This window comes from Astatotilapia calliptera, chromosome 23, assembly GCF_900246225.1.
Source record: "Astatotilapia calliptera chromosome 23, fAstCal1.2, whole genome shotgun sequence".
Classification (NCBI taxonomy): Eukaryota; Metazoa; Chordata; class Actinopteri; order Cichliformes; family Cichlidae; genus Astatotilapia; species Astatotilapia calliptera.
The window spans coordinates 39,814,527-39,828,135 of NC_039323.1; positions in this window are offsets into that span (position 1 = coordinate 39,814,527).

The following is a 13,609-nucleotide window of genomic DNA, read 5'->3' on the forward strand; positions in this document are numbered from 1 at the left end:
AGGAAGACTGTCACTTTTTTGTCTTTTTACCTTTGACTCTGTCATTTCTTTTGGAGCTTAGTAAACAACCTGAACACGCGTTAGCCACTTTTTAATTTCTTTCTTTGTTTTTAGCAGCATTCCAGGGCTGTGTGCTGCCCAGCAATTTTGTTTTTCAAAGCATGTTTCTTGTGTTTGAGCAATAAAAAAAGTTACTAAAAAAACCATCTGGTTACACGTCATTTTTCTTTATACTACCTGAGCTGGTACATAATAAATACAACAATAAATACTGTACCTTCTACAACACGACTTGTGTAGATGAGTTAGTAATATCTCTCCCGAGCTTGCAGAATTAACTAAATTAAACCACATCCCACTTTTAAAGACAGTAGAAGGCGACCTGGCTAGATGGATTTCTCTACCCATATCACTCATGGGAAGGGTCGCCGCTATAAAAATGATGGTCTTGCCAAAAATAAACTATTTATTTTCAATGATCCTAAATAAGCCATCACAAGATTGGTTCAGATCTCTAGACTCGTATATTTCTAAATTCCTTTGGAAAGATAAATCCCCACGTATCAGCTTAAAAACACTACAAAGGACCAAGGATAAAGGAGGATTAGATCTGCCTAACTTTAATCACTACTTTTTAGCCAACAGGCTTCAGTTCATCTCTAGATGGTTTAAACACATCTTCTTAGATGAAACCTGGATAGATGTAGAACAGGCACTATGTAATAACCTAGAGATCTCAGACCTACCATTTATCAGCTCAAACATCAAACGACATGAATGCTTTAAAAGCATCAATATCAGCTCTTCTCTGACAGCATGGTGGGAGTTTCTAAAATTGACGGCGTCTTCATTAATCCCATGCAAACGTACACCTATCTGGAACTATCCGGACATATTACAAAACAATAACATGATAAACTTTCCAGTTTGGAGTTATAAAGGAATTAAAAACTTGGAACATATATTGGAAGGAACAGACTTTATTTTATTTGACAGACTAGTTACACAATATGGGATCAACAAGAAAATACTTTTGGAATATCAACAAATTAAATCCATAGTAAAAAAAAGAAATGTAATTCCAGTGAAGCTGAATTACAAACACCACCAAGTGTGGTACAATTTTTTAATCTAACCCCCCCCCCCCCCCCCAAAAAAAATTATTGTCTAAAATATACAGCACACTTTCTAAAGTAGATGAATCAATATCCCTTCCGATTGCAAAATGGGAAGCAGATTTATCAATCAGCTTAGACCAAATCCTTTGGTCTCAGATATGCTTAAAAACCTTTCAATGGATCAGAAATCCCAGTTTGCCATTAATACAATACAAAATATTACACAGAGTGCACTATACTGGTCATAGGATGTTCAAGATCGGCTATACGTCTTCCAACAACTGCTCACACTGCACAGCAAATACACCGGACAATTATATCCACGCTCTTTGGTTCTGTCCACCAGTTCAGAAGTTTTGGCGCAAGATATGTGACGACTTATCAAAGTGTCTGAAATGTAACATTCCAGCCTCCCCTTTAGTATGCTTGCTGGGCAACTTGGATGAGGTCACTACAGAAATAAACACAGCCCACGTTGTTTTTACGGCCCTATGCATTGCCAAGAAAATGGTCCTCATTAACTGGAAAAATAAAAATAATCTTAATTCTAACCAATATAAAAACCATCTAATAGATCACATTAGTCTTGATACAGCCTCTGCCATCACATTTGATCAATCCCTCTGGACTACTTTGATTGGCTTCATCACCTAGTGGGGGTGGGGGGTCATGGTTTAGTTCTGCCTTCGCTATTGTGGTTGATATGGGGGTCGGGACGGCCTTAGGGCATCTAGGGATTCCCTAGGGACGTTTTCCCTGTGGCCATGACCTGGTAAGGGGCTCTGGTGGCTCTTAGATGGTGTTTTCCTTGTGGCTGCTTACAGCGGAGATGGGGGAGGGTCTGTGCTGGTGGACGTTGGTTACTGGCCTGGTAGCCTGGCTGCCCCTGGGTGGGTCCGGGATGGGCGTGGAGGCTTGGGGGTCTGGGGGTGCTCCGCCCCCAGGCTGGGGCTCTGGCTGGGCCTTGGGGCCTTGGGTCCTGGTTGTTGTGTCGCCGGGGTGGTGCATGGGGGCTCAGCCCCGGAGCGGGGGACCTCTGGTGCATCGGCCTGAATGGAGGGCTCTCTAACTGGTGGGGAGGCTGTTACATCTTTGCAGGAGGTCTCCTCTCTACAGGAGCAGACTCTGCAGGTGGGGGAAAGATATTGGAGAGGTGGAGAATGACTCAACCTGGGTGTCTATTGTCTTGTGTAGTCTGGGAGAAGATTGGATGACGGGGTGGGTGCATTTTTCTCTGCAGTGGGGTCGGGTGGGCTGTCCCGGACTCTGTGGGGCCGGGTGGTGCTGCTGCTGTGGGTCCCGGTCCGGATGGGCCTGGGCCCTCTTGCCCCGGTGGGTTCCAGAGTGTGGGGGTGCCTACTGGGGTCAGCGGGGGAGCTTGGGTGTAAGACTCCACCTCTCTGGGGACATCTCGGGCTCTCCGAGGTGTGGAGACCTCTCCCCCCTCGGCACGCTCCCTGCCGGTGGCTGGTGTTGGTGTGTTGGTGGTTCTGGGGGCGACTGTGGCTCAGGGATTTGGGAAGCCTCGCTTCTGTCAGTCTGCCCCAGGGCAGCTGTGGCTACAACTGTAGCTTGCCTCCACCAGTCTTATGAATGTGAGAGTGAATGAATAGTGGAATTGTAAAGCGCTTTGGGTGCCTAGAAAAACTCTATATAAATGCAATCCATTATTGTTATTCGTTTTGGTGTCTGGGGCGGGGCGCTCATGTATTTACCGACTCACTCCTGGTGGCCGATTGGCGGGGCCTGGCACCTGTGGCCCAGCTAGGCCCCTTACGGGGGGTCGGGTGCCCTCAGGCCTCTCGGCCTGATACCCGGTCTTCTCTGGCACAGCTGGCTGCTGGCAGAGCCCGCGGGCACATCACTGCAACCCCCTCTGGCCTCTGCTCCGTGGCTGCTGGGTGACCTCTCGTTTGGGGCTCTCCTCAGCTCTTCCCAGGAGGGTGGCACGTTGGCCCCCTGGTGGTCCTCCTCGGGTCCTCGTACTCTGGGGCCTCTGGATGTCTGGGGCCTGGATCTCCTCCATACCTGCTTCATGCCCTGGGGGACGGGGCTATGGCTCCCCACACTCCCTAGCAGATCGTTACATGGAGAAACCTTTTGAATACAAGCGTGCTGATCCACACAGGTGTGTACACAGGTGTGCACACAGGTGTTCACAGACACAAACTACACCTTTCTTGGCTGCTGCCTGAAAGCACATTGTGCGCTGTCGATCTTGCGTGCTGTAACATAACATCTAATATTTGGTATCTACTGTTATCTACTGTTAGCTGTTTTATTGTGATGGTGCTATATTTATTATGTTGCTCTTTCTTGTTTGTTTTCTCTTCTGTTTTTTCTTATCTCCATACAGGTGATCCAGGTGTTTTGTTTGTTTTTCTTTTTTTCTTCCCCCCTTTCTCACCGTCTCTTCTCCCCTCTATTTTTTTTTCTCCCCCTCTCTTTCTTTCATTCTTTCTCCCTGTCCTATCCCCCAGTCATGTCTGTCCCATCTGTAACAACCAGAAATCAAATCAAATAAATATATAATTATAATAAAGGTCAATCAAATGGCCCAAACGCAAGACCGTGATGATCCAATTGGTAAAGTAAAGCCGCTTGGCATCTTTCTTGGCCTTCAGACAACAATTCTGATGGCTAAAGATCCAAACGGGACAGGCAAAAAAAAAAAAAAAAAGATGAGTCAGTGAAGCAAACTGATCAGCTGTCTTATTGTGTCTTTTGTGTGTTTGGTTTTGTGTATTCAATGAACCGAACGCCGTCTTTACTGCACGAGGGTGTGACCATCCACATCCTTTGATCTGTCCACTGTCAGCCAATAATTTTATAAAAATCTGGCCAAGTCTTCCAAGCGTGCGTGCTTTTCCTTCTGACCAGATGCAGATTTCTGTACCATCACTTTATTGCCCTTATACTGTTCAGCACACAGTGTATGTGCGCTAAAACAGAAACTGTTTCACTGCTTCTTTGTAGTGGCAGGTTACAAAACATCATAAGATGCTGAGTGGCCATACAAGATGGAATTTGGTTAGCAACAACTCTCTGAGGCCTTTACTGTGAAACACAACGCTGTCTTATCCGGTTAACTTCAAGATTTAATGTGGGATTTTTTTGTAATCCAAGACATAATGCCAGGTCAACTCATGCTTTGAACCTAATCTGCTCCAGAGCAAATCATGTTCCAAATGTGAGATCAACAGGTAGAAAATCACCACCTACTAACCAGTAAGACCGAAAAAGAACAAAATAAATAAAATCCCCGATCCTGGAAGATCCCTCAGACCACTGTGTGCAGAGAGTAGGAGGGTGTAATGTCTTTGTCTTTCCATGATGAGCAACAATAATGAACATAGATTCTCTACAACAACTTTATTGTTTTGGAAGTATTAATATATTATCCCAAAACTTCTACATTTAACCTTTTAATCAGACCAGCAAAAATCTAGTATTGAATTTTAGCAGCAGTCATAAAAAATTATTTGCTAAAAGCATTTTTGCAGCTGAATATTTTAAATTACAGTTAACTTTACTTTTTGGCTGTTTTACCTGTAAGACATTAAAATAACATGCTAAGGTTTAATAGTCTATATGGAATACACTCTGAGGCCTGGGCAGTGTTGTGCTAATAAGAGAAGGTTTGTGTGTGCAGTGAAACAGTAATTTTTTGTATTTCGCAATTTATTGATATGTTTGATCCTTTCTGACCTGCGTTAATGAAGCAGTCATTAGAGCACCATGTCCGCTACAATAGTTCTGTAGTTTGATGCTTGAGTCGTTGCAGACTTGTTGAAACTCCCTCACCCGTCAAAGCAGCGTCTTTGTTATTCGAGTCCAGCAGATGGCAGTGTTTCACTGTCATATGACGGCTGTCTGAAGCTTCAATATGATTGTTCGTTTAAATTAGATCGTTTTATACAATAGTTTGTGTTTGCTAGGTTTGCTATGCAACAGTGGGGAGGAAAAACTCCGTTTTAACAGGAATATCTAGACATGAGTGATTACTGCAGTGGGGCACTATCTGTGCTATCTATAAGAAATGTTAGCAACAATAAAACTCTGAGGATCAGGGCTCCATTTCACTCCAGTGTTCAGTGGCATTTTAAAAGAGTGAATACCGACGCTGAATGTCTTTGTAAAGCAAAAGCACTTTGTTAGCCTTTACAGAGCAAAGCTATGGATCAATGTGCAGTGAAGAAAAATCGAGGTAGCCAGTCTGTCCTTTCCTAACCAATCACAGAGCTCCTTACATTGTTGCGCTGGAGAATAACTAAATATAATATAAAGATGATATTGAAAATAATCTTTTGTAGAGTCACTACTTAGTGGGCAGAGGACAGTTATCACTTTGCTGGATGCTTTAAAGTCACATGTTCTGTATTTGCTGTATGCTAGACTTGTAGTCAAGACCGCCTAATCCGAGACCAAGACAAGACCAAGACCAGAGGGTATCGAGACCAAGACCGAGACCAAGACCAGAGGGTATCGAGACCAAGACCAAGACCAAGTTGAGACGAGACCAAGACCGAGACAAAAAAAGTCTTTAAACTGCAGCCAGATGCTATTCTATATACATATGCAGGACACCTTAAACTAGTTTTTTAATTAAGCAGCAAGGCAGAACAAAGTCGGGCCTGTATCAAGACACGAGGACTAAACCCCAATTCAACCAGACCCAGAACTGATCCGGAATTAAAACAGGACTACAACAGTAACCAAGACAGAACCAGAATCAGAACTAGATGATAGTAGCACTAAAAATCATCATAGACCTGCACTACACTTATTTTTTAATTCTACCAAAGTACAATATTTAGATTGAGAAAGGTTTATATAATTATTTAGCCTTGTTGTGCAAACAAGCCTGCATAACTTAATAAATATAGAATTTGAAAAGTAACAAATGGTATCTAAAAAGAAACACTAGGTACGAGATACATGTTCTGATGAGTTTTGGCAAACAACCATTTGACTAACATGTGTCTCACCTGCTCTTGTTCCATCTCTGTTCTGTCGTCATTCTCTCTCTCCCTCTCTGCTCCTCTCTCTCCCTCTCTGCTCCTCTCTCTCCCTCTCTCTCTCTCTCTCTCCCTCTCTGCTCCTCTCTCTCTCTCTCTCTCTCTCTCTCTCTCTCTCTCTGTTCCTCTCTCTCCCTCTCTGCTCCTCTCTCTCTCCCTCCCTCTCTCTCTCTCTCTCCCTCCCTCTCTCTCTCTCTCTCTCCCTCCCTCTCTCTCCCCCTCTCTCTCTCTCTCTCTCCCTCCCTCTCTCTCTCTCTCTCTCTCTCTCTCTCTCTCTGTTCCTCTCTCTCCCTCTCTGCTCCTCTCTCTCTCTCTCTCTCTCTCCCTCCCTCTCCCTCCCTCTCTCTCTCTCTCTCTCTCCCTCCCTCTCCCTCCCTCTCTCTCTCCCTCCCTCTCCCTCCCTCTCTCTCTCTCTCTCTCCCTCCCTCTCTCTCCCTCTTTGTGCTGACAATCAAGCCAAACACCAACATCATCAAATATACAGTTGAAACCAGATATTTACAAACTCTTCAGATAAAAACACAAACACTTTTTAATTGTAACATCAAATCAGACTAAATGTTTATTTTTTTAGATTGATAAATATAAAAAACATATTTGTTAACTTTGAGAGTAAAGAGAGAAACTATCTGTATTTCTTAATTGCAAATGGCACCAAACTGTATTCAAAATTGAGCCACACTTATGGAGCTCCACAATTCTTTTCCTGGTGTTTTGGTTGACATCTCTTGATTTTCCCATGTCACAGAAACAGGCTCTGTGTTTTGCCTTATATGCATCCACAGCTGTGCCACCAGTTTACTCACATGGACTCTACTAACCTATCAGAAGCTTCTTCAGCTCAGAATCGAATCGTCTGGAGTTTCTTATTAATTAACAATAAACTTAGTGTACATGTACTCCTACATTTGATGAAAGTGATTAAAATAGACAGCTCCCTCTTTTTATTCTGACATTTAACTAATTCAAAAGATATTTCAACATTTATTTATCTAAAACAAAAGTTTACTCTAAATTGATGTTTAACAGTAAAAAGTTTTTATGTTTTCTCCATAAAGTGTATGTAAATATCTGGTTTCAAGTGTGAATATACTGCTGTGTATTGAAATTCCTCTTGTTTTGCATAGATATACTGAACAACATCCAAAGCATAATATATAAAATAACATCTACCTGAGTTTTTTCTTTGAAAGAAGCTCCTTATGTCCATTGTTGTGTACATCAGTACACAATTGAAACCGATTTAGAGAGTTTGTTTAGCCGTGGAGGGTAACAACTGAAAATATGAAATGTAAGCTAAGACTCTAAAAAATCAGCATTGCTGTTCGGCTTTTTATTTATCCATTTGTTGATTCACTCGAAGAGCAAGTAACGCAACCAAGTGATCAGTTTGATATCAATCTTTTGTGATACACCGTCATATTTACATTATTAGTTCAGTACGAATGATTTGCTTTGGTACCTGGTCAAACTTAAGCTCTCCTCTGTCTGCAGCAAACTCGCAAGCAGCAGCTTCTCCCCCCTCGCTCACATGGGTGCTGTGCTCAGTCGCCCAGTGCCTGAGCTCGGATCATACCAAAATTAGGGGGAATTTACGACGGTGCGCTCTGTGCTTCGTGTGTTGTTTTTGTTTTATACAGTTGTCAGTCAGGCATCTAACTAAAAAATTACACTCCAAAAGACCCCATGCTTCTGAAAAAATGACCCAAGCCCAGTAAGCCACCCCCCCCCCCCCCCCGCTCCGCTGATGGTTGACTCCAAATCTCCCGAACACTATGTCGATTTGAGAACGCAGGACCGAAACAGCGAGACCAAGACCGAGACCAAGACAAAAGTCCGTCGAGACCAAGACGAGACCAAGACCACGTAAAAGTGGTCTCGAGACATCCAACTCTACTGTATGCAGATTAGCAGGATATTAACAGATTAACAGCTTTCATTAGACTTCATATGATAATCAACAGTGAAGTGTTTCTCTTTCAGTGTTTATTCTTGCTCATTGAATGATCTCTGTTCAGATAATATGCTGCACTCATCTCATGTTTCTTTAAATACGGCATCACTTGTCCAGCTGTCAAACTCTGAAAGAGTTACAGTTTCACCACTGAGCACTTTGAATGGTTATTCTTTTATTTAAAAGCACTTATTCTAGCTGCATCATCAATACGACAAAAACTGTGACTTTAGCAAAAGTTTATCTAAAAATATTTAGGGGGAAATGTTCCTACACCCCTCATGTAAACGTTACACCTCCAAAAGGGAGAAATAATCAGAATAAGGCGTAATCATTGTCTTGATAATAATGACCATGAAAATGAAACTAGGCCTACCTTTAGTTCAGCACACTCAGTGTTGCATAAAGACATGCGAACATGCCATCATCCATTCTGGAGCCTACTTTTAAAAAGAGCGAGCTGTTTATTCTGGCTGAGTAGCAAACAGAACCAACCATGACAACCTAAACTGGGAAAACACTTGGAAACCTTGAACACTGGGAATATGGAGACACAGGGGGTAGGTGAACAGGCACTCTGACAAAGGACAGAGGAAAACAGAGACAATATATATAAGACAAGAAGTAACACAGACACCCTTTTCGGTGACAAAAAAGAGAAAATATCCAGTGAAAGGCAGTTCTCTTGGAAAAACTGCCTTATTGATGTCAACGGTCAGAGAAAAATGTCTGATAGGAAGGCAACCGTAGCTCATACAACCATTTGTTGCAACCAAAGAATGCAGAAGAGCGTTTTGGTCAGCTAAGAACAGGAAATTGAAGCTACAGTTCTCAAAATTTGACATGAGAAGATTGGATAAATGTTGCCTGGTCTGATGAGTCTTGATTTCTGCTCTGACATGCAGATGGTCGGGTCAGAATTTGGCATAAATAGCATGAAAGGATGGATCCATGCTACCTTATGTCAGCTGTGCAGACTAGTGGTGGTGGTGTCACTGTGGGGGGAGGGGCGGTATTTTTTTGCTGAAACGTTACATAGTGAGTGTGTGTGTGTGTGTGTGTGTGTGTGTGTGTGTGTGTGTGTGTGAGTGAGTGAGTGAGTGAGAGAGAGAGAGAGAGAGAGAGAACAACTTGAAACAAACTGCAGCAATAAGGGCAAACTAGTGCACAGTTATGTTTACGTGAGCGTTATTTTGTATGCATTTGTACAGTTCCATAACTGTGAGAATACATTGATAGCATTTAACTCTAGTAACAGGCATTTGTACCAGTAAGCATGAAAAAGTAGGGAAAAGAACTAGTATGTAAGCACTGACTAGTACTGTAAAGTATATGTGTATATAGGTCAATCGTGGCTCAAGAGTTCGCAGTTCATCCTGTAATTGGAAGGTTGCCAGATTGAGCCCCGCCTCCGACAGTCTCGGTCGTTGTGTCCCGGGGCAAGACACTTCACCCGTTGCCTACTGGTGGTGGTCAGAGGGCCCGGTGGCGCCAGTGTCCGGCAGCCTCGCCTCTGTCAGTGCGCCCCAGGGCAGCTGTGGCTACAATGTAGCTGCCATCACCAGTGTGTGAATGTGTGAATGACTGAATGTAGTGTAAAGCTCTTTGGGGTCCTTGGGGACTAAGTAAAGCGCTGTACAAGTACAGGCCATTTACTGTGCATGTGTTTATGCTCAAGTGTATGAATAAATTAGTCAGTTTTAAACAGTTGCAATTTAAACAGTAGAAGAGTGGCACTATATTTATATATTTATAAAGAATTTCAAACAACAATTAATTGATGCTCAAAGCAGGTTTATTTAATTAATATCCAGATTTCCAATTAGTTCCGAATTGATTCAGCAGCAAATCACATCACCAGTCACTTCAAGGCTGTATGTATTATTGTAAGGTAGACCCTACAATAATACATACAGAGAACCCAACAATCATATGACCCCCTATGAGCAAGCACTTTGGCGACAGTGGGAAGGAAAAACTCCCTTTTTACAGGAAGAAACCTCCGGCAGAACCAGGCTCAGGTCGGGGCGGCCATCTGCTGCGACCGGTTGGGGTGAGAGACTGAAGACGTTTGTTGTAGGTCTGATTGAAGGACTGATGTGATGGTAAGTTGTCTGCTGCTCCGCTTTGAATATTGAGAGATTAGTTGATGGATTTCAAGCCAAATTGTGCCCAAGTTTAAGACCACATTCATTGCTTTTTTTTGTTGATGTTATTGTTTTGGGCTTTTTTTCCACAAGAATTTCTAGCTCCCCTAGAATTCTGGCCACCCAAACGATGATTGCTGCTGAGAGAACACAAGGTTTTGTCCCCCTGTACTATTCATGTCAGTGCAGGGGGTTCTCCTTGAGAGGCCAGGGTCGAAAAAGGGATGCTTCAGAACCTCCGAGGGTGTTATGCGCAGATTTGCATCCAAGGCCAACATTTCTTTGATTAGCCTTACAAATAATGTTTGGCCATTTTCCGGTCCTCGCCTAACTTTCAGCAGTTTTTCGAGGTCATCGAGACACTTAAGTTTTATATATCGAGTTTCCTTTGATCGATAATGTGTCTCGTATTGAAATTGTTCTTGGGTCTTAAATGTCCAGCGCTGTTTGTTGTAGTTATCCTCGATGAAGTAGCAGTCAGTGTACAAGCCAGACTCTAGGAGATGATCTGGTAGCTGACCCTGGGTTTCAATTATGAATTTTAAAACATCATAATCGTCTTCCCCAGGATAGAGAGGCACCCCTGTAGCAAGCTCCACAGCTACCAGCCCTAGAGACCACATGTCGATTGCTTCGTGGTATGGAATGCCAAGCATAACCTCAGGTGCACAATAACCAATTGTCCCCACACGGTCACCAGGAATCACTGCAGAAGCAGGACATGCGAGGCCAAAGTCTATGAGTTTGACTTTGACGGGAGACTCACTGCGGTTCAGCACCATGATGTTTCCAGGTTTGAGGTCAGCATGCACTATTCCCACAGAACCCAGGTGGAACAGAGCATTTGCAAGCTGATGCAAAATTGGCCTGAGTTCTCTCATTGGGAGACCTCGGTTATTCCGGTCCCCAATGTAGTCCCACAGGCTTTGGTCGAGCAGTTCGAAATTCAAGCAAATGCGCTGTCCATCGAGGAAATAGTCGTTCCATTCCACAATGTTGCACCTGTCTGGATCCAAGCGTCGTAGCTGCTCCAGGATGAAAATTTCCAGTTTTGCCTGGAGCAGAATTTCAGGGTCGCTCTTGTTGACTTTAATAGCAACGGTTTTGTTGTTTTTTGTATCGCGACATCTGGTTACCAAACCAAAGCCTCCTTCTCCAAGGAAAGCCTCTACCACGTGGTGATCTCCTAAAATGGTCCCTTTCGTTATTTGAAGATCATCTTCAGAGGCAGATGGGTTGGCTGAGGTGTTGATGTCTCCTTTTTGAGGAAATTCAACTGAGTTTTGGAAACTGCAGCTGAATTTTTGCGATCCATGACTTTTCCAGCTTGAAGGCTGCTGAGAGAGCACAAGGAGTTCTCCCCCTGTACTATTCATGTCCGTGCAGGGGGTTCTCCTTGAGAGGCCAGGGTCGAAAAAAGGGATGCTTCAGAACCTCCGAGGGTGTTATGCGCTGATTTGCATCCAAGGCCAACATTTCTTTGATTAGCCTTACAAATAATGTTTGGCCATTTTCCAGTCCTCGCCTAACTTTCAGCAGTTGTTCGAGGTCATCGAGACACTTAAGTTTTATCGATCGAGTTTCCTTGGATCGATAATCTGTCTCGTATTGAAATTGTTCTGGGGTCTTAAATGTCCAGCGCTGTTCCTTGTGGTTATCCTCGATGAAATAGCTGTCAGTGTACAAGCCAGACTCTAGGAGATGATCTGGTAGCTGACCCTGGGTTTCAATTATGAATTTCAAAACGTCATAATCGTCTTCCCCAGGATAGAGAGGCACCCCTGTAGCAAGCTCCACAGCTACCAGCCCTAGAGACCACATGTCAATTGCTTCATCATATGGAGTGCCAAGCATAATCTCAGGTGCACAATAACCAATTGTCCCCACACAGTCACCAGGAATCACTGCAGAGGTGTTACATGCGATGCCAAAGTCTATAAGTTTGACTCTGACTTGAGACTCACTGCGGTTCACAACCATGATGTTGACAGGTTTGAGGTCAGCATGCACTATTCCCACAGAACCCAGGTGGAATAGAGCATTTGCGAGCTGATTCAAAATTGGCCTGATTTCTCTCATTGGGAGACCTCGGTTATTCCGGTCCCCTATGTAGTCTGACAGGCTTTGGTCGAGGAGTTCAAAATTCAGGCAAATGCGCTCTCCATCGAGGAAATAGCCGTTCCATTCGACGATGTTGCACCTGTCTGGATCCAAGCGTCGTAGCTGCTCCAGGATGAAAATTTCCAGTTTTGCCTGGAGCAGAATTTCAGGGTCGCTCTTGTTGACTTTAACAGCAACAGTTTTGTTGTTTTTTGTATCGCGACATCTGGTTACAACACCAAAGCTTCCTTCTCCAAGGAAAGCCTCCACCATGTGGTGATCTCCCAAAATGGTCCCTTTAGATATTCCAAGCTCATCTGAGCCGAAGGATGGGTTGGCTGACATGGTGTAAAGTTTGCGCTGTGAATTGGTGAGAAACAAAACTGAACTTGTTTTGGTTTCTCTCGTAAATTGCTCTCAAATCTTCTCAAAAGGGTTTTAGTTGCTGCAGGTCAACGTCCGTTAAGCATAAAGTAACAGGTGAGCGCTCCTATTTATAGGTTTTCGGATCAAAGCAAAGTTATGACGTCAGAAAGGATCAAAGCAAAGTTACCACGTCACAAGCGATCGAAGCGATTCTAATATGTGCGCATGCGCACATATGAGAAGCGATCGAAGCGATTCTAATATGTGTGCATGCGCACATATGAGAAGCGATCGAAGGGATTCTAATATGTGCGCATGCGCACACACGTGCTTGTTTGTGTAATATTGTTCACACTAAACTTGACCCTAATCCATTTAATATCAGTCAATCAAAGAAAATGTTAGTTTTGGAAAATTTTAAAATGACATAACTGACAGTTAAAACATTTTTTGTTCATGTATTTGTATTTGTATTGTCTTCGGGGTTTTTTTTGCATACCACGTCAAGCTTTTCTGTATATAGTCATGTCGTAGATTTCGGAGCAAACAAGAAATTGAATTGGATTTTAATATTGCAGTGCTTGGATTTCGGATTTGGTGCTTAAAACTTCTTGAAACTGTAACCGTATTTCATTCACCACAAAGAACTATCTGATTGAATAGTTTTCTTATCAGATAGAGAAATAAAACGAGTCGCAAAGTCTAAAAGCAACATTTGTCTGCCTGGGCTGTACCTCTGCACGTTAGTCTGTTTCAGTGTGTGACCCCCACCCCCTCCCTGATCAGTCGGGGGTGAGTGTGCTAATGTGCCTGGAGGCCGTTTTAATGAGTGTTTGCTGGAAAACGAAAAATACAAGAAGGATTTGTACGTTTTCACAACGGGGGAGTTTGCTTCAGCGCCAGTTA